The sequence below is a fragment of the Mesoplodon bidens genome (assembly GCF_964165515.1).
Source record: "Mesoplodon bidens genome assembly, contig: HAP1_SCAFFOLD_69, whole genome shotgun sequence".
NCBI classification, from domain to species: Eukaryota; Metazoa; Chordata; class Mammalia; order Artiodactyla; family Ziphiidae; genus Mesoplodon; species Mesoplodon bidens.
In genome coordinates, this window is record NW_027671437.1 from 2,464,901 (window position 1) to 2,491,179 (window position 26,279).

Sequence of the window (26,279 nt, forward strand, 5' to 3'; positions counted from 1 at the left end):
GAGACGATCCTTCAAAGAAGACACAGACATGGCCAAGACGCAGATGAAAAGCTGCTCAACATCACTAATTATTAGAGAAATGCAAATCAAAACTACAATGAGGGGGCTTCCCTGGTGGCGCAGTGGTTGAGAGTCCGCCTGCCGATGCAGGGGACACGGGTTCGTGCCCCGGTCCGGGAAGATCCCACATGTCGCGGAGCAGCTGGGCCCGTGAGCCATGGCCACTGAGCCTGCGCGTCCAGAGCCTGTGCTCCGCAACGGGAGAGGCCACAACAGTGAGAGGCCCGCGTACCACACACAAAAAAAAAAAAAAAAAAAAAAACTACAATGAGGTATCACCTCACACATGCTAGAATCGGCATCATCAGAAAACCTACAAACAACAAATTCTGGGGAGGGTGTGGACAAAAGGAGCCCTCTTCCACTATTGGTGGGAATGTAAATTGATACAGTCACTATGGAGAACAGTGTGGAGTTTCCTTAAAAAAACTAGAAATAGAATTACCATCTGATCCAGCAATCGCACTTCTGGGCATATACCCAGAGAAAACCATAAATCAAAAAGGCACATTCACCACAATGTTCATTGCAACACTATTTACAATAGCCAGGTAAGGGAGCAAACTAAATACCCACAAACAGATGAATGGGTAAAGAAGTGGTACATATATAAAATGGAATATTACTCGGCCATAAAAAGGAATGAAACTGGGTCATTTGTAGAGACATCGATGGATCTAGAGACTGTCATACAGAATGAAGTAAGTCAGAAAGAGGAAACCAAATATTGTATATTAATGCATATATGTGGAACATAAAAAGTGGTACAGATGAACTGGTTTGCAGGGAAGAAATAGCGACACAGGTAGAGAACAAACTTATGGACACCAAGTGTGGGAAGCCATGGGGTGGTAGAGGTGGGATGAGTTGGGAGATTGGGATTGGCCTGCATAAATGCATATGCATATAATACATAACTAATAATAACCCGCTGTATAAAAATATAAAACTAAATTTCAAAATTTTAAAAAATAAAATTTAAAAATAAAAGAGAAAAAATTTCTTCCCTTCACACAGATGTATTTATAGGAATGTATTATTTCCATGCTTATATCTATAAATACATAAAAGAGGTATAAAATCTAACTTGAACCATAAACGAAAAAAAACCTGAACCCACCAGTTATACAGAGGAAAGCCCTATCAGGGAACTTGCTCCAGCGGTAAACAATTCTGAAATTGGTCAGAGGTGGGGAATCATCTCCCATACAGCCAGCAACCCACCCCACCTGCAAGGAGCGTCCTCATTGCAAAGCTGGGGGACCGTGCCAAGGCATCTCTGAATAAAGGTGAGCTGAGCCCCAGGCCAGCTGCAGCTGAACTGTTCCCACCCTTCCCTGGTAAAACACCTGAATATGTACAAGGGCATGAAATCCTAGAGGAAGGGCCGTGGAGCCACACCAGCAACAGCACACAGGCCAACTTGGTGCCTGCAGGCGAGGCAGGATGGTCCTGACCCCGGGCGCTCTTCTGGAAGCTTTCCATTTCCCTCCCTGAGATACCCCTCCTGTCCCGGACCCCACCCCTTTTTTTCCTTCCTTACCTCAGCCGGGAGAGAAATTCCAGTGGAACTTATGGGTGACACATCCTCTTCTTTACAGGTGGCAGCCTGGCAACTCCTGCACAAAGTACAGCAGAGCCCCACACACACCGGGCCACCCACAAAGCCGTGGCCCCTCACACGCTCCCACCAGCAGAGCCCCGAGACTGCTCACGGGGCAGAGAATATGGAGTCAGGCACAGCTTCAGGGGCTATTGCTGCCTGGAGCGCTGTTTATATTGACCTCAACCAGGCAGACCTGGGGAGGGCCGGCCGGCACGGTAAGGCTGCCCAGGTCAGCTAATCCACAACACTCAGGCAATCACATTGTTGAAAACGGACCTCGCTAAGGCAGAAGAGAAGCCAAGGAAAAAAAGAACACAATGCCATTTGCACCACCATAGATGAGTCTAGAGGTAATCACGTGACTTGCAGTAAGTCAGAAAGTGAAAGACACATATCATTTCATATCACTTATAGGTGTTACCTAAAATAGAAACCAGGGCAGTCATTTCCACTGAGAAGTGCAATCATAGATTCATTAAACAAACTTATGGTTCACCAATGGAAAGGTGTGAGGATTGGTTTCATTACGATATCGGGGTTAACAGACATATACAAACAGAGGTGACATATATAATCACCAAAGACCTACGGAATACCAAGAGAAGACTACTCAACATTCTGTCATAACGTACATGGGAAAAGGATCCCAGGAAGTACAGACATCTGTATATGTGTAAAAGAACCACATCTTCCACACCTACAACAAGCCAAACATTGTAATCAAACTTGCTATAATAAAAAAAAATTAAATTAAAAATACGAACAAGAAGTAGGGAGTCAAACTTGAGGGGCTTTCTCCTGGCACATTCCATTCTAAATTCCAATGTAGAACACGACGTCCATTGAGGCTCTGTTGCCCTAGTAACCAGATGTGTTAAGGGAGAACAGCTGCCACCTAGTGGCCGTTTCACACAACAGCAGCTTTAATCCCAGTGCTAATGGTCAGTTGATATTCAAAATCATTGCAGGCCTGTAAATGACACCTGCCCTGAAAACAAATCCTGGGGACACATATCGACCAAAAAATTTAAAGGACGTCCATATTTCAAAACGACCGTTTCAAAAGGCATATTTTATGCACATTAGTGTTCTGCTTCTTTTTCTTTCTTTCTTTTTTGGTTAAAAACACGGGAATGGAAAAAGGCATCCCTCAGAAGGGGCGAAAATAGTTGCAAACGAATCAATGGAGAAAGGTTTAATCTCCAATATATATAAACAGCTCATGCAGCTTAATATTAAAAAAGCAAACAACCCAATACAAACATGGGCAGAATATCTAAAGAGACGTTTCTTCAAAGAAGACACAGAGATGGCTAAGACGCACATGAAAAGCTGCTCAAGAGCACTAATTATTAGAGAAATGCAAATCAAAACTACAATGAGGTATCACCTCACACCTGTTAGAATCGGCATCATCAGAAAATCTACAGACAACAAATTCTGGGGAGGGTGTGGACAAAAGGAGCCCTCTTCCACTATTGTTGGGAATGTAAATTGATACAGTCACTATGGAGAACAGTATGGAGTTTCCTTAAAAAACCTACAAATAGAAACCTTGACTTTCCCTAACCCTAACCATAGCCTGGAACGGAAACCTACCACCAACCGTGCACCTTATCTACGCGGTACACTAATCCTAATCCGTACGCTGGCACTAACCGGTGAGTCAACATGTACCCTGACACTAACACGTTTCCGTACCCTCAGCTGTGCCCCAAACCTTGCCGTTGCCTATCCTTAACCTTAGCCCGGAACAGAAACCTACCATCAGCCCTACACCTTACCCTAAGCCGTACCCTAATCCTAATCCATACGTCAACACGTACCCTGACCCTAACACGTTTCCGTACCCTCACCTCTGCCATAAACCTTGCCGTTCCCTTACCTTAACCCTAGCCCGGAACGGAAAACTACCACCAACCCTACACCTTACCTTACGCCATACCCTAATCCTAATTCGTATGCTGACACTAACCTGTGCATCAACACGTACCCTGACCCTAACACGTTTCGTACCCTCACCTGTGCCCTAAACTTTGCCAGTCCCTAAACATAACCCTAGACTGGAACGGAAACCTACCACCAACCCTACACCTTACTCTATGCGGTACCCTAATCCTCATGCGTACGCTCACACTAACCCGTGAGTCAACACGTACCCTGAACCTAACACATTTCCGTACCATCACCTGTGCCCTATACCTTGCAATTCGCTATCCCTAACCCTACACCGGAATGTAAACCTACCGCCATCCGTACACCTTACTCTACGCCGTACCCTAATCCTAATGCGTACCATGACAGTATTCCATGAATCAACATGCACCATGAACCTAACACGTTTCTGTAACCTCTCCTGTGCCCTAAGCCTTGCCGTTCACTAACCCTAACCCTAGCCCTGAACTGAAACGCACCACCAGCCCTACACCATACCCTATGCCGTACCCTTCTCCTTGCCTGTATGCTGGCACTGACCCGTGCATCAGCACGTAGCCTGCCTCTCCCAAGTTTCCGTACCCTCACCTGTGCCCTTAGCCTTGCCGTTCCCTAACCCTAACCCTAGCCCAGAACGGAAACCCACCACCAGCCCTACACCTTACCCTACGCCGTACCCTACTCCTGGCCCATACACTGGCACTGACCCATGCGTCAGCAGGTAGCCTGACCCTCCCACGTTTCCGTACCCTCACCTGTGCCCTAAAACTTGACGTTCCCTAACCCTAATCAAACCCCGGAATGGACACCCACCACCAGTCTTACACCTTACCCTACGCCGTACCCTACTCCTGGTCCACACCCTGGCACTGACCCATGCTTCAGCATGTAGCCTGACCCTCCCACGTTTCCGTACCCTCTCCTGTGCCCTAAGCCTTGCCGTTCCCTAACCCTAACCCTACACTTTACCCTACGCCATACCCTATTCCTGGGCCGTACGCTGGCACTGACACTTGCGTCAGCACGTAGCCTGACCCTCCCACGTTTCTGTACCCTCACCTGTGCCCTAAGCCTTGCCATTCCCTAACCCTAACCCTAGCCGGGAATGGAAACCCACCACCAGCCCTACACCTTACCCTATGCTGTACCCAACTCCTGGGCCGTACACTGGAACTGACCCTTGTGTAAGCACGTAGCCTGCCACTCCCATGTTTCCATACCCTCACCTGTGCCCTAAGCCTTCCCGATCCCTAACCCTAACCCTACCCTGGAACAGAAACCCACCACCAGCCCCACACCTTACCCTACGCCGTACCCTAATTCTGGCGGGTACGCTGGCACTGACCCGTGTGTCAGCACGTAGCGTGCCTCTCCCTCGTTTCCGTACCCTTACCTGTGCCATAAGCCTTGCCATTCCCTAACCTTAACCCGGAACAGAAACCCACCAACAGCCCTACACATTACCCTACTCCGTACCCTAATCCTGGCCCGTACATTGGCACTGAACCGTGCGTCAGCACATAGCCTGACCCTCCCACGTTTCTGTACCCTCAGCTGTGCCCTAAGCCTTGCCGTTCCCTAACCCTAACCCTAGCGCGGAATGGAAACCCACAACCAGCCCTAAACCATACTTTACTCCTGACCCGTACGCTGCACTGACACGTTTGTCAGCACGTAGCCTGCCCCTCCCACGTGTCCCTATGCTCACGTGTTCCCTAAAACTTGCCGTTCCCTAACCCTAACCCTAGCCCGGAACGGAAACCCACTACCAGCCCTACACGTTACCCTATGCTGTACCCTACTCCTGGCCCTTACGATGGCACTGACACGTGCGTCAGCACACAGCCTGACCATCCCACGACACTCCCAATAAAGAAATGGGCAGAAGATATCAAGAGACGTTTCTTCAAAGAAGACACAGAGATGGCCAAGAGGCACATGAGAAGCTGCTCAAGAGCACTAATTATTAGAGAAATGCAAATCAAAACTACAATGAGGTATCACCTCACACCTGTTAGAATCGGCATCATCAGAAAATCTACAAACAACTAATTCTGGGGAGGGTGTGGACAAAAGGAGCCCTCTTCCACTATTGGTGGGAATGTAAATTGATAGAGTCACTATGCAGAACACTAGGGAGTTTCCTTAAAAAATCTAGAAATAGAATTACCATCTGATCCAGCAATTCCACTTCTGGGCATATACCCAAAGAAAACCATAAATCAAAAAGGCACATTCACCACAATGTTCATTGCAGCACTATTTACAATAGCCAGGTAATGGAAGCAACCTAAACGCCCAAAGACAGATGAATGGATAAAGATGGGGTACATATATAAAATGGAATATTACTCGGCCATAAAATGGAATGAATCTGGGTCATTTGTAGAGACATCGATGGATCTAGAGACTGTCATACAGAATGAAGTAAGTCAGAAAGGGGAAAACAAATATTGTATATTAATGCATATATGTGGAACCTAAAAAATGTTACAGATGAACTGGTTTGCAGGGAAGAAATAGAAACACAGAGGTAGAGAACAAACGTATGGACACCAAGTGTGGGAAGCCATGGGGCGGTGGTGGTGGGATGAGTTGGGAGTTTGAGATTGACCTGTATACATGTATATGCATAAAACACATAACTAATAATAACCAGCTGTATAAAAAAGTAAATAAAATTAAATTTCAAAATTATAAAAAACAAAATTTAAAAATAAAACAGAAAAAAGTTCTTCCCTTCACACAGATGTATTTATTGGAATGAATTATTTCCATGCTTATATCTATAAATACATAAAAGAGGAATAAAAGCTAACTTGAACCATAAACGAAGAAAAACCAGAACCGACCAGTTATACACAGAAAAACACTATCAGGGCACTTGCTCCAACGGTAAACAATATTGAAATTGTTCAGAGGTGGGGAATCATCTCCCATACAGCCAGCAACCCACACCCCACACAAGGAGCTTCCTCACTGCAAAGCGGGGGAACCGAGCCGAGGCATCTCTGAACAAAGGTGAGCTGAGCCCCAGGCCAGCTGTTGCTGAACTGTTCCCACCCATCCCAGGTAAAACACCTGAATATGTACAAGGGCTTGAAAGACTAGAGAAAGGGCCTTGGAGCCACACCAGCGACAGCACGCAGGCCAACTTGGTGCCTGCAGGCCAGCCAGGGTGGTCCTGGCCCCGGGCGCTCTTCCGGAAGCTTTCCATTGTACTGCCTGAGATACCCCACTTGTCCCGGCCCCCACTGCTTTTTTCCTTCCTCACTTCTGTCCGGAGAGAAATTCCAACGGAAGGTATGGGTGACACATCCTCCTCCTTTCAGGAGGCAGCCTGGAAACTCCTTCAGAAAAGCCAGCAGAACCCCACTCACACCGGGCCACCAACAAAGCTGTGGCCCCTCACTCCCTCCCACCAGCACAGCCCCGAGACTGCTCACGGGGCAGAGAATATGGAGGCAGGCACAGCTTCAGGGGCTATTGCTGCATGGAGCGCTGTTTATATTGACCTCAACCAGGCACACCTGAGGAGGGCCGGCCGGCAGGATAAGGCTGCACACGTCAGCTAATCCACAAACCGAATGGAAGCACATTGTTGAAAAGGGACCTCGCTAAGTCAGAATAGAAGGCAAGGAAAAAAAGGACACAATGCCATTTGCACCACCGTAGATGAGTCTAGAGGTAATCACGTGACATGTAGTAAGTCAGAAAGTGAAAGACACATATCATATCATATCACTTATAGGTGTTACCTAAAAATGGATACCAGGGCAGATATTTCCACCGAGAAGGGCAATCAGAGATTCATTAAACAAACTTATGGTTCACCAATGGAAAGGTGTGAGGATTGGTTTCATTACGATGTCGGTGTTAACAGACTTATACAAACACAGGTGACATATATAATCACCAAAGACCTACGGAATACCAAAAGACTACTCAACATTCTGTCATAAGGTACATGGGAAAAGGATCCCAGGAAAAACCGACATCTGTATATGTGTAAAAGAACCACATCTTCCACACCTACAACAAGCCAAACATTGTAATCAAACTTGCTGTAATAAAAAATAAAAATTAAATTAAAAACACGAACAAGAAGTAGGAAGACAAACTTGAGGGGTTTTCTCCTGGCACATTCCATTCGAAATTCCAATCTAGAACACGACTTCCATTGAGGCTCTGTTGCCCTAGTAACCAGAATTGGTAAGGGAGAACTGCTGCCACCTTGTGGCCGTTTCACACAACAGCAGCTTTAATCCCAGCGCTAATGGTCAGTTGATATTCAAAATCATTGCAGGCCTGTAAATGACACCTGCCCTGAAAACAAATTCTGGGGTCACATATCGACCAAAAAATTCAAAGGACGTCCATATTTCAAAACGACCGTTTCAAAAGGCATATTTTACGCACATTAGTTTTCTACTTCTTTTTCGTTTTTTCTTTTTTGGTTAAAAAAACGGGAAAGGAAAAAGACATCCCTCAAAAGAGGCGAAAATAGTTGCAAACGAATCAATGGACAAAGGTTTACTCTCCAATATATAAAAACAGCTCATGCAGCTTAATATTAAAAAAACAAACAACCCAATACAAAAATGGGCAGATCTAAAGAGACGTTTCTTCAAAGAAGACACAGAAATGGCCAAGACGCACATGAAAAGCTGTTCAACAGCACTAATTATTAGAGAAATGCAAATCAAAACTACAATGAGGTATCACCTCACACCTGTTAGAATCGGCATCATCAGAAAATCTACAAACAACAAATTCTGGGGAGGGTGTGGACAAAAGGAGACCTCTTCCACTATTGGTGGGAATGTAAATTGATACACTCACTATGGAGAACACTATGGAGTTTCCTTAAAAAAACTAGAAATAGAATTACCATCGGATCCAGCAATCCCACTTCTGCTCATATACCCAAAGAAAACCATAAATCAGAAAGGCACATTCACCACAATGTTCATTGCAGCACTATTTACAAAGGCCAGGTAATGGAAGCAACCTAAATGCCCACACACTGATGAATGGATAAAGATGTGCTACATGTATAAAATGGAATATTACTCAGCCATAAAAAGGAATGAAACCGGGTCATTTGTAGAGACAGCGATGGATCTAGAGACTGTCATACAGAATGAAGTAAGTCAGAAAGAGGAAAACAAATATTGTATATTAATGCATATATGTGGAACCTACGAAATTTTACAGAGGAACTGGTTTGCAGGGAAGAAATAGAGACACAGATGTAGAGAACAAACGTATGGACACCAAGTGTGGAAAGCCATGGGGTGGTGGTGGTGGGATGACTTGGGAGATTGGGATTGACCTGCATACATGTATATGCATAAAATACATAACTAATAATAACCTGCTGTATAAAAAAATAAATAAAATTAAATTTCAAAATTTTAAAAAATAAAATTTAAAAATAATACAGAAAAAAGTTCTTCCCTTCACACAGATGTATTTATAGGAAATTATTATTTCCATGCTTATATCTATAAATACATAAAAGAGGAATAAAAGCTAACGTGAACCATAAAAGAAGAAAAACCTGAACCCACCAGTTATACAGAGGAAAACCCTATCAGGGGATTTGTTCCAACGGTAAACAATATTGAAATTGGTCAGAGGAGGGGAATCATCTCCCATACAGCCATCAACACACACCCCACACTAGGAGCGTCCTAATTGCAAAGCTGGGTGACCGAGCCGAGGCATCTCTGAATAAAGGTGAGCTGAGCCCCAGGTCAGCTGCTGCTGAACTGTTCCCACCCTTCCCAGGTAAAACACCTGAATATGTACATGGGCTTGAAAGACTAGAGGAAGGGCCATGGAGCCACACCAGCGACAGCACGCAGGCCAACTTGGTGCCTGCAGGCCAGCCAGGGTGGTCCTGGCCACGGGCGCTCTTCCAGAAGCTTTCCATTGTCCTGCCTGAGATACCCACCCTGTCCGGGCCCCCACAGCATTTTTCCTTCGTCAACTCAGTCCGGAGAGAAATTCCAGCGGAAGGAATGGGTGACACATCCTCCTCTTTACAGGAGGCAGCCTGGCATCTCCTGCAGAAAGGCCAGCAGAACCCCACTCACACCGGGCCACCAACAAAGCTGTGGCCCCTCACTCCCTCCCACCAGCACAGCCCCGAGACTGCTCACGGTGCAGAGAATATGGAGGCAGGCACAGCTTCAGGGGCTATTGCTGCATGGAGCGATGTTTATATTGAACTCAACCAGGCACACCTTGGGAGGGCCGGCCGGCAGGATAAGGCTGCCCACGTCAGCTAATCCACAACCCGCAGGGAATCACATTGTTGAAAAGGGACCTCGCTAAGTCAGAATAGAAGGCAAGGAAAAAAAGGACACAATGCCATTTGCACCACCGTAGATGAGTCAAGAGGTAATCACGTGACTTGTAGTAAGTCAGAAAGTGAAAGACACATATCATTTCACATCACTTATAATTGTTACTTAAAATAGAAACCAGGGCAGTCATTTCCACTGAGAAGTGCAATCATAGATTCATTAAACAAACTTATGGTTCACCAATGGAAAGGTGTGAGGATTGGTTTCATTACGATATTGGGGTTAACAGACATATACAAACAGAGGTGTCATATATAATCACCAAAGACCTATGGAATACCAAGAGAAGACTACTCAACATTCTGTCATAACGTACATGGTAAAGGATCCCAGGAAGAACAGACATCTGTATATGTGTAAAAGAACCACATCTTCCACACCTACAACAAGCCAAACATTGTAATCAAACTTGCTATAATAAAAAATAAAAGAAATAAATTAAAAATACGAACAAGAAGTAGGGAGACAAACTTGAGGGGCTTTCTCCTGGCACATTCCATTCTAAATTCCAAAATAGAACACGACGTCCTTTGAGGCTCTGTTTCCCTGGTAACCAGAGGTGTTAAGGGAGAACTGCTGCCACCCTGTGGCCGTTTCACACAACAGCAGCTTTAATCCCACCGCTAATGGTCAGTTGATATTCAAAATCATTGCAGGCCTGTAAATGACACCTGCCCTGAAAAAAAATCCTGGGGTCACATATAGACCAAAAAATTTAAAGGACGTCCATATTTCAAAACGACCGTTTCAAAAGATATATTTTATGCATATTAGTGTTCTGCTCCCTTTTCTTTCTTTCTTTTTTGGTTAAAAAAACGGGAATGGAAAAAGGCATCCCTAAGAATGGGCGAAAATAGTTGCAAACGAATCAATGGACAAAGGTTTACTCTCCAATATATATAAACAGCTCATGCGGCTTAATATTAAAAAAAACAAACAACCCAATACAAAAATGGGCAGAAGATCTAAAGAGACGTTTCTTCAAAGAAGACACAGAGATGGCCAAGACGCACATGAAAAGCTGCTCAAGAGCACTAATTATTAGAGAAATGCAAATCAAAACTACAATGAGGTATCACCTCACACCTGTTAGAATCGGCATCATCAGAAAATCTACAAACAACAAATTCTGGGGAGGGTGGGGACAAAAGGATCCCTCTTCCACTATTGGTGGGAATGTAAATTGATACAGTCACTATGGAGAACACTAAGGAGTTTCCTTAAAAAAACTAGAAATAGAATTACCATCTGATCCAGCAATCCCACTTCTGGGCATATACCCAAAGAAAACCATAAATCAAAAAGGCACATTCACCACAATGTTCATTGCAGCACTATTTACAATAGCCAGGTAATGGAAGCAACCTAAATGCCCACAGACAGATGAATGGATAAAGATGGGGTACATATGTAAAATGGAATATTACTCAGCCATAAAAAGGAATGAAACTGGGTCATTTGTAGAGACATCGATGGATCTAGAGACTGTCATACAGAATGAAATAAGTCAGAAAGAGGAAAACAAATATTGTGTATTAATGCATATATGTGAAACGTAAAAAATGGTACAGATGAACTGGATTGCAGGGAAGAAATAGAGACACAGAGGTAGAGAACAAACGTATGGACACCAAGTGTGGGAATACATGGGGTGGAAGTGGTGGGATGAGTTGGGAGATTGGGATTGGCCTGCATACATGTATATGCATAAAATACATAACTAATAATAACTTGCTGTATAAAAAAATAAATAAAATTAAATTTCAATATTTTAAAATATAATTTTAAAAATGAGAAAAAAGATCTCCCCTTCAAACAGATGTATTTATAGGAATGAATTATTTCCATGCTTATATCTATAAATACATAAAAGAGGAATAAAATGTAACTTGAACCATAAACGAAAAAAAACGTGATCCCACCAGTTATACAGAGGAAAGCCCTATCAGGGCACTTGCTCCAGCGGTAAAAAATTCTGAAATTGGTCAGAGGTGGAGAATCATCTCCCATACAGCCAGCAACACACCCCCCACGCAAGGAGAGTCCTCATTGCAAAGCTGGGGGACCGTGCCAAGGCATCTCTGAAAAAAGTTGAGCAGAGCCCCAGGCCACCTGCTGCTGAACTGTTCCCACCCTTCCCAGGTAAAACACCTGAATATGTACAAGGGCTTGAAAGCCTAGAGGACGGGCCGAGAAGCCACACCAGCAACAGCACGCAGGCCAACTTGGTGCCTGCAGGCCAGCCAGGGTGGTCCTGGCACCGGGCGCTCTTCCGGAAGCTTTCCATTGTCTTGTCTGAGATACCGCACCTATCCCGGCCCACACTGCTTTTTTCCTTCCACACGTCTGTCCGGACAGAAATTCCAGCGGAAGGTATGGGTGACACAACCTCTTCTTTACACGTTGCAGCCTGGCAACTCCTGCAGAAAGGCCAGCAGAACCCCACTCACACCGGGCCACCAACAAAGCTGTGGCCCCTCACTCCCTCCCACCAGCACAGCCCCGAGACTGCTGATGGGGCAGAGAATATGGAGTCAGGCACAGCTTCACGGGCTATTGCAGACTGGAGTGCTGTATATATTGACCTCAACCAGGCACACCTGGGGTGGGCCGGCCGGCAGGGTAAGGCTGCCCAGGTCAGCTAATCCACAACCCTCAGGGAATCACATTGTTGAAAACGGACCTCGCTAAGTCAGAATAGAATCCAAGGAAAATAAGGACACAATGCCATTTGCAGCACCGTAGATGAGTCTAGAGGTAATCACGTGACTTGTAGTAAGTCAGAAAGTGAAAGACACATATCATTTATCATCACTTATAATTGTTACTTAAAATAGAAACCAGGGCAGTCATTTCCACTGAGAAGTGCAATCATAGATTCATTAAACAAACTTATGGTTCACCAATGGAAAGGTGTGAGGATTGGTTTCATTACGATATTGGGGTTAACAAACATATACAAACACAGGTGACATATATAATTACCACAGACCTACAGAATACCAAAAGATTACTCAACATTCTGTCATAACGTACATGGGAAAAGGATCCCAGGAAGAACAGACACCTGTATATGTGTAAAAGAACCACATCTTCCACATTTACACCAAGCCAAACATTGTAATCAAACTTGCTGTAATAAAAAATAAAAAAATTTAATTAAAAACACGAACAAGAAGTAGTGAGACAAACTTGAGGGGCTTTCTCCTGGCACATTCCATTCTAAATTCCAATCTAGAACACGACTTCCATTGAGGCTCTGTTGCCCTAGTAACCAGATTAGGTAAGGGAGAACTGCTGCCACCTTGCGCCCTTTCACACAACAGCAGCTTTAATCCCAGCGCTAATGGTCTGTTGATATTCAAAATCATTGCAGGCCTGTAAATGACACCTTCCCTGAAAACAAATCCTGGGGTCACATATCGACCAAAAAGTTCAAAGGACGTCCATATTTCAAAACGACCCTTTCAAAAGCCATATTTTACGCACATTAGTTTTCTGCTTCTTTTTCTTTCTTTCTTTTTTGGTTAAAAAAACGGGAATGGAAAAAGGCATCCCTCAGAAGGGGCGAAAATAGTTGCAAACGAATCAATTGACAAAGGTTTAATCTCCAATATATATAAACAGCACATGCAGCTTAATATTAAAAAAACAAACAACCCAATACAAAAATGGGCAGAAGATCTAAAGATACGTTTCTTCAAAGAAGACACAGAGATGGCCAAGAAGCACATGAAAAGCTGCTCAAGAGCACTAATTATTAGAAAAATGCAAATCAAAACTACAATGAGGTATCATCTCACACCTGTTAGAATCGGCATCATCAGAAAATCTACAAACAACAAATTCTGGGGAGGGTGTGGACAAAAGGAGCCCTCTTCCACTATTGGTGGGAATGTAAATTGATAGAGTCACTATGGAGAACACTATGGAGTTTCTTAAAAAAACTTGAAATAGAATTACCATCTGATCCAGCAATCCCACTTCTGGGCATATACCCAAAGAAAACCATAAATCAAAAAGGCACATTCACCACAATGTTCATTGCATCACTATTTACAATAGCCAGGTAATGAAAGCAAACTAAATGCCCACAGACAGATGAATGGATAAAGATGGGGTACATATATAAAATGGAATATTTCTCAGCCATAAAACGGAATGAAACTGGGTCATTTGTAGAGACATCGATGGATCTAGAGACTGTCATACAGAATGAAGTAAGTCAGAAAGAGGAAAACAAATATTGTATATAAATGCATATATGTGGAACGTAAAAAATGGTACAGATGAACTGGTTTGCAGGGAAGAAATAGAGACACAGAGGTAGAGAACAAACGTATTGACACCAAGTGTGGGAAGCCATGGGGTGGTGGTGTTGGTATGAGTTGGGAGATTGGGATTGGCCTGCATACATGTATATGCATAAAATACATAACTAATAATAACCTGCTGTATAAAAAAGTAAATAAAATTAAATTTCAAAATTTTAAAAAATAAAATTTAAAAATGAGAAAAAAGATCTCCCCTTCAAACAGATGTATTTATAGGAATGAATTATTTCCATGCTTATATCTATAAATATATAAATGAGGAATAAAATCTAACTTGAACCATAAAAGAAAAAAAAAACCTGAACCCACCAGTTATACAGCGGAAAACACTATCAGGGCTCTTGCTCCAGCGGTAAACAATTCTGAAATTGGTCAGAGGTGGGGAATCATCTCCCATACAAACAGCAACACAGCCCCCACGCAATGAGCATCCTCATTGCAAGGCTGGGGGACCGTGCCGAGGCATCTCTGAGTAAACGTGAGCTGAGACCCAGGCCAGCTGCTGCTGAACTGTTCCCACCCTTCCCAGGTAAAACACCTTAATATGTACAAGGGCATGAAAGCATAGAGGAAGGGCCGTGAAGCCACACCAGCGACAGCACGCAGGCCAACTTGGTGCCTGCAGGCCAGCCAGGGTGGTCCTGGCCCCGGGCGCTCTTCCGGAAGCTTTTCATTGTCCTGCCTGACATACCCCACCTGTCCCGGCCCGCACTGCGTTTTCCTTCCTCACCTCTGTCCACTGAGAAATTCCAGCGGAAGGTATGGGTGACACATTCTCTTCTTTACAGGTGGCAGCCTGGCAACTCCTCCAGAAATTCCAGCAGAACCCCACTCACAACGGGCCCCCAACAAAGCTGTGACCCCTCACTCCCTCCCACCAGCACAGCCCCGAGACTGCTGACGGGGCAGAGAATATGGAGTCAGGCACAGCTTCAGGGGCTATTGCTGTTTGGAGAGCTGTTTATATTTACCTCCAGCAGGCAGACCTGAGGAGGGCCAGCCGGCAGGGTAAGGCTGCCCAGGTCAGCTAATCCACAACCCTCAGGGAATCACATTGTTGAAAATGGACTTCGCTAAGGCAGAATAGAAGCCAAGGAAAATAAGGACACAATGCCATTTGCAGCACCGTAGATGAGTCTAGAGGTAATCACGTGACTTGTAGTAAGTCAGAAAGTGAAAGACACATATCATATCATATCACTTATAGGTGTTACCTAAAATAGATAGCAGGGCAGTTATTTCCACTGAGAAGGACAATCACAGGTTCATTAAACAAACTTATGGTTCACCAATGGAAAGGTGTGAGGATTGGTTTCATTATAATATCGGGGTTAACAGACATATACAAACAGAGGTGTCATATATAATCACCAAAGACCTATGGAATACCAAGAGAAGACTACTCAACATTCTGTCATAACGTACATGGTAAAGGATCCCAGGAAGAACAGACATCTGTATATGTGTAAAAGAACCACATCTTCCACACCTACATCAAGCCAAACATTGTAATCAAACTTGCTATAATAAAAAATAAAAGAAATAAATTAAAAATACGAACAAGAAGTAGGGAGACAAACTTGAGGGGCTTTCTCCTGGCACATTCCATTCTAAATTCCAAAATAGAACACGACGTCCTTTGAGGCTCTGTTTCCCTGGTAACCAGAGGTGTTAAGGGAGAACTGCTGCCACCTTGTGGCCGTTTCACACAACAGCAGCTTTAATCACAGCCCTAATGGTCAGTTGATATTCAAAATCATTGCAGGCCTGTAAATGACACCTGCCCTGAAAACAAATCCTGGGGTCACATATCGACCAAAAAATTTAAAGGACGGCCATATTTCAAAACGACCGTTTCAAAAGATATATTTTATGCATATTAGTGTTCTGCTTCTTTTTCTTTCTTTCTTTTTTGGTTAAAAAAACGGGAATGGAAAAAGGCATCCCTCAGAATGGGCGAAAATAGTTGCAAACGAATCAATGGACAAAGGTTTAATCTCCAATATATATAAACAGCTCATGCAGCTTAATATTAAAAAAACAAACAACCCAATACAAAAATGGGCAGAATATCTAAAGAGACGTTTCTTCACAGAAGACACAGAGATGTCTAAGACGCACATGAAAAGCTGCTCAACAGCACTAATTATTAGAGAAATGCAAATCAAAACTATAATGAGGTATCACCTCACACCTGTTAGAATCGGCATTATCAGAAAATCTACAAGCAACAAATTCTGGGGAGGGTGCGGACAAAAGGAGCCGTCTTCCTCTATGGTGGGAGTGTAAATTGATACAGTCACTACGGAGAACAGTATGGAGTTTCCTTAAAAAAACTAGAAATAGAAACCTTGACTTTCCCTAACCCTAACCTTAGCCCGGAACAGAAACCTACCACCAACCCTACACCTTATCTATGCCGTACACTAATCTTAATCCGTACGCTGGCACTAACCGGTGAGTCAACACGTACCCTGACCCTAACAAGTTTCCGTACCCTCAGCTGTGTCCTAAACCTTGCCGTTGCCTATCCTTAACCTTAGCCCGGAATAGAAACCTACCATCAGCCCTACACCTTACCCTAAGCCGTACCCTAATCCTAAACCATACGTCAACACGTACCCTTACCCTAACACGTTTCCGTACCCTCACCTCTGCCATAAACCTTGCCATTCCCTAACCCTAACCCTAGCCCAGAACAGAAACCTACCACCAACCCTACACCTTACCTTACTCCGTACCCTAATCCTAATTCGTATGCTGACACTAACTTGTGCATCAACACGTACCCTGACCCTAACACGTTTCGTACCCTCACCTGTGCCCTAAACTTTGCCAGTCCCTAAACATAACCCTAGACTGGAACGGAAACGTACCACCAACCCTACACCTTACTCTATGCGGTACCCTAATCCTCCTACGTACGCTGACACTAACCCGTGAGTCAACACGTACCCTGAACCTAACACATTTCCGTACCATCACCTGTGCCCAAAACCTTGCAATTCGCTAACCCTAACCCTACAATGGAATGGAAACCTACCGCCATCCGTACCCCTTACCCTACGCCGTACCCTAATCCTAATGCGTACGATGACACTATTCCATGCATCAACATGTACCATGACCCTAACACGTTTCTGTACCCTAACCTGTGCCCTAAACCTTGCCGTACCCTAACACTAACCCTAGCCCAGAATGGAAAACTACCACAAACCGTACAGCATACCCTACACGGTACGATAATCCTAATCCGTACACTGACACTAACCCGTGCGTCAACACGTACACTGACCCTAACACTTTTCCGTACCCTCACCTGTGCCCTAAACCATGCCATTGCCTAACCCTAACCCTAGCTCAAAACGGAAACCTACCACCAACCCTACACGTTACCCTACGCCATACCCTAGTCATAATCCGAGCGTCAACACGTACCATGACCCTAACACATTTCCGTACCCTCACCTATGCCCTAAACCTTGCCTTTCCATAACACTAACCCTAGCCTGGAACGGAAACCTACCACCAACCCTAGACTTTAACCTACGAAGGACCATAAACCTACTCCGTACGCTGACACTAACCCATGCGTCAACACTTACCCTGACCCTAACACGTTTCCGTACCTTCACTTGTGACCTAAACCTTGCCATTCCCTAACCCTAACCCTAGCCCACAACGGAAACCTACCACCAAACCTACACCTTACCCTAAGCCGTACCCTAATGCTAATCCATATGTCAACACGTACCCTGACACTAACACGTTTCCATACCCTCATCTGGGCCCAAAACCTTGCCGTTCCCTAACACTAACCCTAGCCTGGAACTGAAACCTACCACCAACCATACACCTTACCCTATGCCGAACCATAATCCTCATCTGTACGTTCACACTAACTCGTGCGTCAACACGTACCCTGAGCCTAACACGTTTCAATACCCTCACGTGTGCCCTAAACCTTGTCATTCCCTAACCCTAACCCAAGCCCGGAACGGAAACCTACCACCAACACAACACCTTACCCTAATCCATACCGTAATCCTAATCTGTACGTCAACATGTACCCTGACCCTAAAACGTTTCTGTACCCTCACCTGTGCCCTAAACATTGCCATTCCCTAACCATAACCCTAGCACGGAACGGAAACCTACCACCAACCCTACACATTACCCTACGCCGTACCCTAATCCTAATCCATACGCTGACACTAACCCGTGTTTCAACACGTACCTTGACTGTAACAAGTTTCTGTAAGCTCACCTGTGCCCAAACTTTGCCAATCCCTAACCCCAACCCTAGCCCGGAAAGGAAACCCACCACCAGCCCAACATATTACCCTACACCGAAGCCTACTCCTGGCCCGTACGCTGGCACTGACCCATGTGTCAGCACGTAGCCTGACCCTCCGACGTTTCCATACCCTCACCTGTGCCCTAAGCCTTGCCGTTCCCTAACCCTAACCCTAGCCCGGAACGGAAACCCACCACCAGCCCTACACCTTACCCTATGCCGTACCCTACTCCTGGCCCGTACGCCGGCACTGACACGTGCGTCAGCACGGAGCCTGACCCTCCCACGTTTCCGTACCCTCACCTTTGCCCTAAACCTTGCCATTCCCTAACCCTAACCCTAGCCTGGAAAGAAACCAACCACCAGCCCTACACCTTAACCTAAGCCATTGCCTACTCCTGGCCTGTATGCTGGCACTGACCCGTGCGTCACCACGTAGCCTGACTGTCCCCCGTTTCTGTACCCTCACCTGTGCCCTAAGCCTTGCCGTTCCCTAACCCTAACCCTAGCCCGAAACGGAAACCCACCACCAGCCCTACACCTTACCCTACGCCGTACCATACTCCTGGAGCGTACGCTGGAACTGAACCCTGCGTCAGATGCAGCCTGACCCTCCCACGTTTCCGTACCCTCACCTGTGCCCTAAGCCTTCCCGTTCCCTAACCCTAACCCTAGCCCGGAACAGAGACCCACCACCAGCCCTACACTTTACCCTACGTCGAAGCCTACTCCTGCCCACAAGCTGACACTGACACGTGCGTGAGCACGTAGCCTGACCCTCCCACTTTTCCGTACCCTCACCTGTGCCCTAAGCCTTGCCGTTCGCTAACCCTAACCCTAGCCCAGAACGGAAACCCACCACCGGGCCTACACCTTACCCTACGCCGAAGCCTACACCTGGGCGTACGCTGTCATTGACCCGTGTGTCAGCACGTAGTCTGACACTCCCACGTTTCCGTAACCTCACCTGTGCCCTAAGCCTTGCGATTCCCTACCCCTAACCCTAGCCCGGAACGGAATCCCAGGACCACCCCTAGAGCATACCCTACGCCGTACCCAACTCCTGGCCCGTACGGTGGCACTGACCTGTGTGTCAGCACGTAGCCTGCCTCTCACACGTTTCCGTACCCTCACCTGTGCCCTAAGCCTTACCGTTCCCTAACCCTAACCCTAGCCCGGAAAGGAAACCCACCACCAGCCCTACACCTTACCGTACGCCGTAGCCTACGCCTGGCCCATATGCTGGCACTGACCCGTGTGTCAGCACGTAGCATGACCCTCCCACGTTTCCATACCCTCACCTGTGCCCTATGCCTTGCCATTCCCTAACCCTAACCCTAGCCCGGAAAGGAAACCAACCACCAGCCCTACACCTTACCCTACGCTGTTGCCTACTCCTGGCCTGTACGCTGGCACTGACACGTGCGTCAGCACATAGCCTGACCCTACCCCATTTCCGTACCCTCACCTGTGCCCTAAGGCTTGTCGTGCCCTAACCCTAACCCTAGCCCAGAGCAGAAACCCACCACCAGCCCTAAACCTTACCCTACGCCGTAGCCTATTCCTGGCCCGTACGCTGGCACTGATCCGTGCGTCAGCACGTAGCCTGACCCTCCCACGTTTCCGTATCCTCACCCGAACCCGAATCCTTGTCATTCCCTAAACCTAACCTTAGCCCGGAAAGGAAACCCACCACCAGCCCTACACCTTACCCTACGCCGTACCTTACTCCTGGCCCGTACGCTGGCACTGACCCGTGCGTCAGAACATAGCCTGAACCTCCCACGTTTCTGTACCCGCACCTGTGCCCTAAGGCTTGTCGTTCTCTAGCCCTAACCCTATCCCGGAACGGAAAACCACCCCCTGCCCTAAACCTTACCCTACACTGTACCCTACTTCTGGCCAGTACACTGGCACTGACCCGTGCGTCAGCATGTAGCCTGACCCTCTCACGTTTCCGTACCCTCACCCGTGCCCTAAGCCTTGCCGTTCCCTAACCCTAACCCTACAACTTACCCTACGCCGTACCCTACTCTTGGCCCGTACGATGGCACTGACCCGTGCGTCAACACGTAGCATGACCCTCCCACGTTTCCGTACCATCTTCTGTGCCCTAAGCTTTGCCATTCCCTAACACTAACCCTAGCCCAGAATGGAAACCCACCACCAGCCCTACACCTTACCCTACGCCGTACCCTAATCCTGCCCCGTACGCTAGCACTGACCCTTGCGTCAGCATGGAGCCTGACACTCCCACGTTCCGTACCCTCACCTGTGCCCTAAGCCTTGCCGTTCCCTAACCCTAACCCTAGCCCGGAACGGAGACCCACCATCAGCCCTACTCCTTACCCTTGTCGAAGCCTACTCCTGCCCGGAAGCTGACACTGACACGTGCGTGAGCACGTACCCAGACCCTCCCACTTTTCCGTACCCTCACCTGTTCCCTAAGCCTTGCGTTCGCTAACCCTTACCCTGGCCCGGAACGGAAACCCACCACCGGGCCTACACCTTACACTACGCCGAAGACTACACCTGGGCGTACGCTGTCATTGACCCGTGCGTCAGCACGTAGTGTGACCCCCCCACGTTTCTGTAACCTCACCTGTGCCCTAAGTCTTGTGGTTCCCTTCCCCTAACAGTTGCCCGGAAAGGAAACCCACCACCACCCCTACACCATACCCAACGTCATACCCAACTCCTGCCCCGTACGGTGGCACTGACTCGTGTGTCAGCACGTAGCCTGCCTTTCCCATGTTTCCTTACCCTCACCTGTGCCCTAAGCCTCGCAATTCCCTAACACTAACCCTAGCCCGGAACAGAAACCCACCACCAGCCCTACACCTTACCCTACGCCGTACCCTATTCCTGGACCGTACACTGGCACTGACAAGTGATTCAGCATGTAGCCTGACCCACCCACGTTTCCATACCCTCACCTATGCCCTAAGCATTGCCTTTCCCTAACCCTAACCCTAGCCGGGAACGGAAACCCACCACCAGCCCTACAACTTACCGTACGCCTTACCCTACTCTTGGCCTATACGCTGGCACTGACCCGTGCGTCAGCACGTAGCCTGACCCACCCACGTTTCCGTACCCTCACCTGTGCCCTAAGCCTTGCCGTTCCGTAACCCTAACCCTAGCCCGGAACGGGAAACCACAGCCAGCCCGACACCTTACCCTATGCCGTAAACGACTCCTGGCCCGTATGCTGGCACTGACCCATGCGTCAGCACGTAGCCTGACCCTCCCACTTTTCCGAACCCTCTCCTGTGCCCTAAGCCTTGCCGTTCCGTAACCCTAACCCTAGCCCGGAACGGAAACCCACCACCAGCCCTAAACCTTACCCTACGCCGTACCATACTCCTGGCCCGTACGCTGGCACTGACCCGTGCGTCAGCATGTAGCCTGACCCTCCCACTTTTCCTTACCCTCACCTGTTCCCTAAGCCTTACCGATCCCTAACTCTAACCCTAGCCCGGAACGGAAACCCACCACCAGCCCTACACCCTACCCTACGTCGTAGCCTACTGCTGGCCCGTAAGCTGACACTCTCCCATGTGTCAGCCCGTAGCCTGCCTCTCCCACGTTTCCGTACCCTCACCTGTGCCCTAAGCCTTGCCGCTCCCTAACCCTAACCCTAGCCCGGAATGGACACCCACCACCAGCCTGACACTTTACCCTACGCCGTACCCTACACCTGGTCCATACCCTGGAACTAACCCTTGATTCAGCATGTAGCCTGACCCTCCGACGTTTCCATACCCTCACCTGTGCCCTAAGCCTTGCCATTCCCTAACCCTAACCCTAGCCCGGAACGGAAACCCACCACCAGCCCTACACCTTACCCTATGCCGTATCCTACTCCTGGCCTGTACACTGGCACTGACCCATGCGTCAGCACGGAGCCTGACCCTCCCACGTTTCCGTACCTTCACCTGTGCCCTAAGACTTCCCGTTCCCTAACCCTAACACAAGCCCGGAACAGAGACCCACCACCAGCCCTACACCTTACCCTACGTCGAAGCCTACTCCTGCCCAGAAGCTGACACTGACACGTGCGTGAGCACGTAGCCTGACCCTCCCACATTTCCGTACCCTCACCTGTGCCCTAAGCCTTGCCGTTCGCTAACCCTAACCCTAGCCCAGAACGGAAACCCACCACCGGGCCTACACCTTACCCTACACCGAAGCCTACACCTGGGCGTACGCTGTCATTGACCCATGTGTCAGCACGTAGTCTGACACTCCCACGTTTCCATAACCTCACCTGTGCCCTAAGCCTTGCGGTTCCCTACCCCTAACCCTAGCCCGGAACGGAATCCCACGACCACCCCTACAGCATACCCTACGCCGTACCCAACTCCTGGCCGGAAGGTGGCACTGACCTGTGTGTCAGCACGTAGCCTGCCTCTCACACGTTTCCGTACCCTCACCTGTGCCCTAAGCCTTACCGTTCCCTAACCCTAACCCTAGCCCGGAAAGGAAACCCACCACCAGCCCTACACCTTACCGTACGCCGTAGCCTACGCCGGGCCCATATGCTGGCACTGACCCGTGTGTCAGCACGTAGCATGACCCTCCCACGTTTCCATACCCTCACCTGTGCCCTATGCCTTGCCATTCCCTAACCCTAACCCTAGCCCGGAAAGGAAACCAAACAACAGCCCTACACCTTACCCTACGCTGTTGCCTACTCCTGGCCTGTACGCTGGCACTGACCCGTGCGTCAGCACATAGCCTGACCCTCCCCCGTTTCCGTACCCTCACCTGTGCCCTAAGGCTTGTCGTGCCCTAACCCTAACCCTAGCCCAGAACAGAAACCCACCAACAGCCCTACACCTTACCCTACGCCGTAGACTAATCCTGGCCCGTACGCTGGCACTGATCCGTGCGTCAGCACGTAGCCTGACCCTCCCACGTTCCCGTACCCTCACCTGTGTCCTAAGCCTTGCCATTCCATAACCCTAACCATAACCACGAAAGGAAACCTACCACCAGCCCTACACCTTACTCTACGCCATAGCCCACTCCTGGCCCATACGCTGGCACTGACCTGTGCGTCAGCACGTAGCCTGCCCCTCCCACGTTTCCGTATCCTCACCCGAACCCTAAGCCTTGTCATTCCCTAAACCTAACCTTAGCCCGGAAATGAAACCCACCCCCAGCCCTACACCTTACCCTACGCCGTACCTTACTCCTGGCCCTTACCCTGGCAGTGATCCATGCGTCAGAACATAGCCTGAACCTCCCACGTTTCCGTACCCTCACCTGTGCCTTATGCCTTGCCGTTCCCTAACCCTAACGCTAGCCCGGAATGGTAACCCACCAGCAGCCCTACACCTTACCCTACGCCGTACCCTACTCTTGGCCTGTACGCTGGCACTGACCCATGCGTCAGCACGTAGCCTGACCCATCCACGTTTCCATACCCTCACCTGTGCCCTAAGCCTTGCCGTTCAATAACCCTAACCCTAGCCCGCAACGGGAAACCACAGCCAGCCCGACACCTTACCCTACGCCGTACACGACTTCTGGCCCGTATGCTGTCACTGACCCATGCGTCAGCGCGTAGCCTGACCCTCCCACGTTTCTGTACCCTCACCTGTGCCCTAAGCCTTGCCGTTCCCTAACCCTAACCCTACAGCTTACACTACGCCTTACCCTACTCTTGGCCCGTATGCAGGCACTGACCCGTGCGTCAACACGTAGCCTGACCCTCCCACGTTTCCATACCATCTACTGTGCCCTAAGCTTTGCCATTCCCTAACCCTAACCCTAGCCCGGAACAGAAACCCACCACCAGCCCTACACCTTACCCTACGCCGTACGCTAATCCTGCCCCATACGCTAGCACTGACCCGTGCCTCAGCACATAGCCTACCACTCCCACGTTTCCGCACCCTCACCAGTGCCCTAAGCCTTGCCGTTCCCTAACCCTAACCCTAGCCCAGACCGGAAACACACCACCAGCCCTACAGCTTACCCTACGCCGTACCCTACTCCTTGCCCGTACGCTGGCACTGACCCATGCGTCAGCACGTAGCCTACCTCTCCCAACTTTCTGTACCCTCACCTGTGCCCTTAGCCTTGCCGTTCCCTAACCCTATACCAAAACGGAAACCCACCACCAGCCCTACACCTTACCCTACGCAGTAACTTACTCCTGGCCCGTACGCTGGCACTGACCCGTGCGTCAGCATGGAGCCTGACCCTCCCACGTTTCCGTACCCTCAACTGTGCCATAAGCCTTCCCGATCCCTAACCCTAACCCTAGCCCAGAACGGAGACCCACCACCAGCCCTACACCTTACCGTACGTCGAAGCCTACTCCTGCCCGGAAGCTGACACTGACACGTGCGTGAGCACGTACCCTGACCCTCCCACTTTTCCTTACCCTCACCTGTGCCCTAAGCCTTGCCATTCGCTAACCCTTACCCTGGCCTGGAACGGAAACCCACCACCGGGCCTACACCTTACCCTACGCCGAAGCCTACACCTGGGTGTACGCTGTCATTGACCCGTGCATCAGCACGTAGTCTGACCCTCCTACGTTTACGTAACCTCACCTGTGCCCTAAGTCTTGTGGTTCCCTACCCCTAACCCTTGCCTGAAACGGAAACCCACCACGACCCCTACACCATACCCTACGCCGTACCCAACACCTGGCCCATACGCTGGCACTGACACGTTTTTCAGCACGTAGCCTGACCCTCCCACGTTTCCGTACCCTCACGTGTGCCCTAAGCCTTAACGTTCCCTAACCCTAACCCTAGACCGGAATGGACACCCACTGCCGCCCTTACACCATACCCTACGCCGTACCCTACTCCTGGTCCACACCCTGGCACTGACCCGTTCTTCAGCACGTAGCCTGACCCTCCCACGTTTCCGTACCCTCTCCTGTGCCCTAAGCCTTGCCGCTCCCTAACCCTAACCCTAGCCCGGAATGGATCCCCACCACCAGCCTTACACTTTACCCTACGCCGTACCCTACTCCTGGTTCATAGCCTGGCACTGACCAGTGCTTCAGCATGTAGCCTGACCCGCCCACGTTTCCGTACCCTCACCTGTGCCCTAAGCCTTGCCTTTACCTATCCCTAACCCTAGCCCGGAACGGAAACCCACCAGAAACCCTAAACCTTAATGTATGCCGTAGCCTACTACTGACCCGTACGCTGGCAGTGACCATTGCGTCAGCACATAGCCTGCCTCTGCCACGTTTCCATACCCTCACCTGTGCACTAAGCCTTGCCGTTCCCTAACCCTAACCTGGAACGGAAAACCAACACCAGCCCTACACCTTACCCTACACCGTACCATACTCCTGGACCGTACGCTGTCACTGACACGTACGTCATCACGTAGACTGACCCTCCCACATTTCCGTACCCTCACCTGTGCCCTAAGCCTTGCCGTTCCCTAACCCTAACCCTAGCCCGTAACGGAAACCCACCACCAGCCCTACACCTTACCCTACGCCGTACCCTAATCCTGCCCCGTACGCTGGCACTGGCCCGTGCGTCAGCACGTAGCCTGCCACTCCTACGTTTCCGTACCCTCACCTGTGTCCTAAGCCATGCCATTCCCTAACCCTAACCCTAGCCCTGAACATAAACCAACCACCAGCCCTAGACGTTACACTACGCCGAACCCTACTCCTGGCCCCTACA

The 26,279-nt window shown here is 48.6% G+C and overlaps 1 long non-coding RNA gene across 1 annotated transcript in view; it reads left to right on the forward strand.

Moving 5' to 3' along the window:
* The first annotated feature begins 8,901 nt into the window (after positions 1-8,901).
* Positions 8,902-26,279, forward strand: part of LOC308611399 — a 72,343-nt gene continuing 54,965 nt past the window's right edge. Inside the window, exon 1 of the long non-coding RNA XR_014014887.1 lies at positions 8,902-9,053. This is a non-coding gene — a long non-coding RNA (uncharacterized lncRNA). The remainder of the gene's footprint in view (positions 9,054-26,279) is intronic.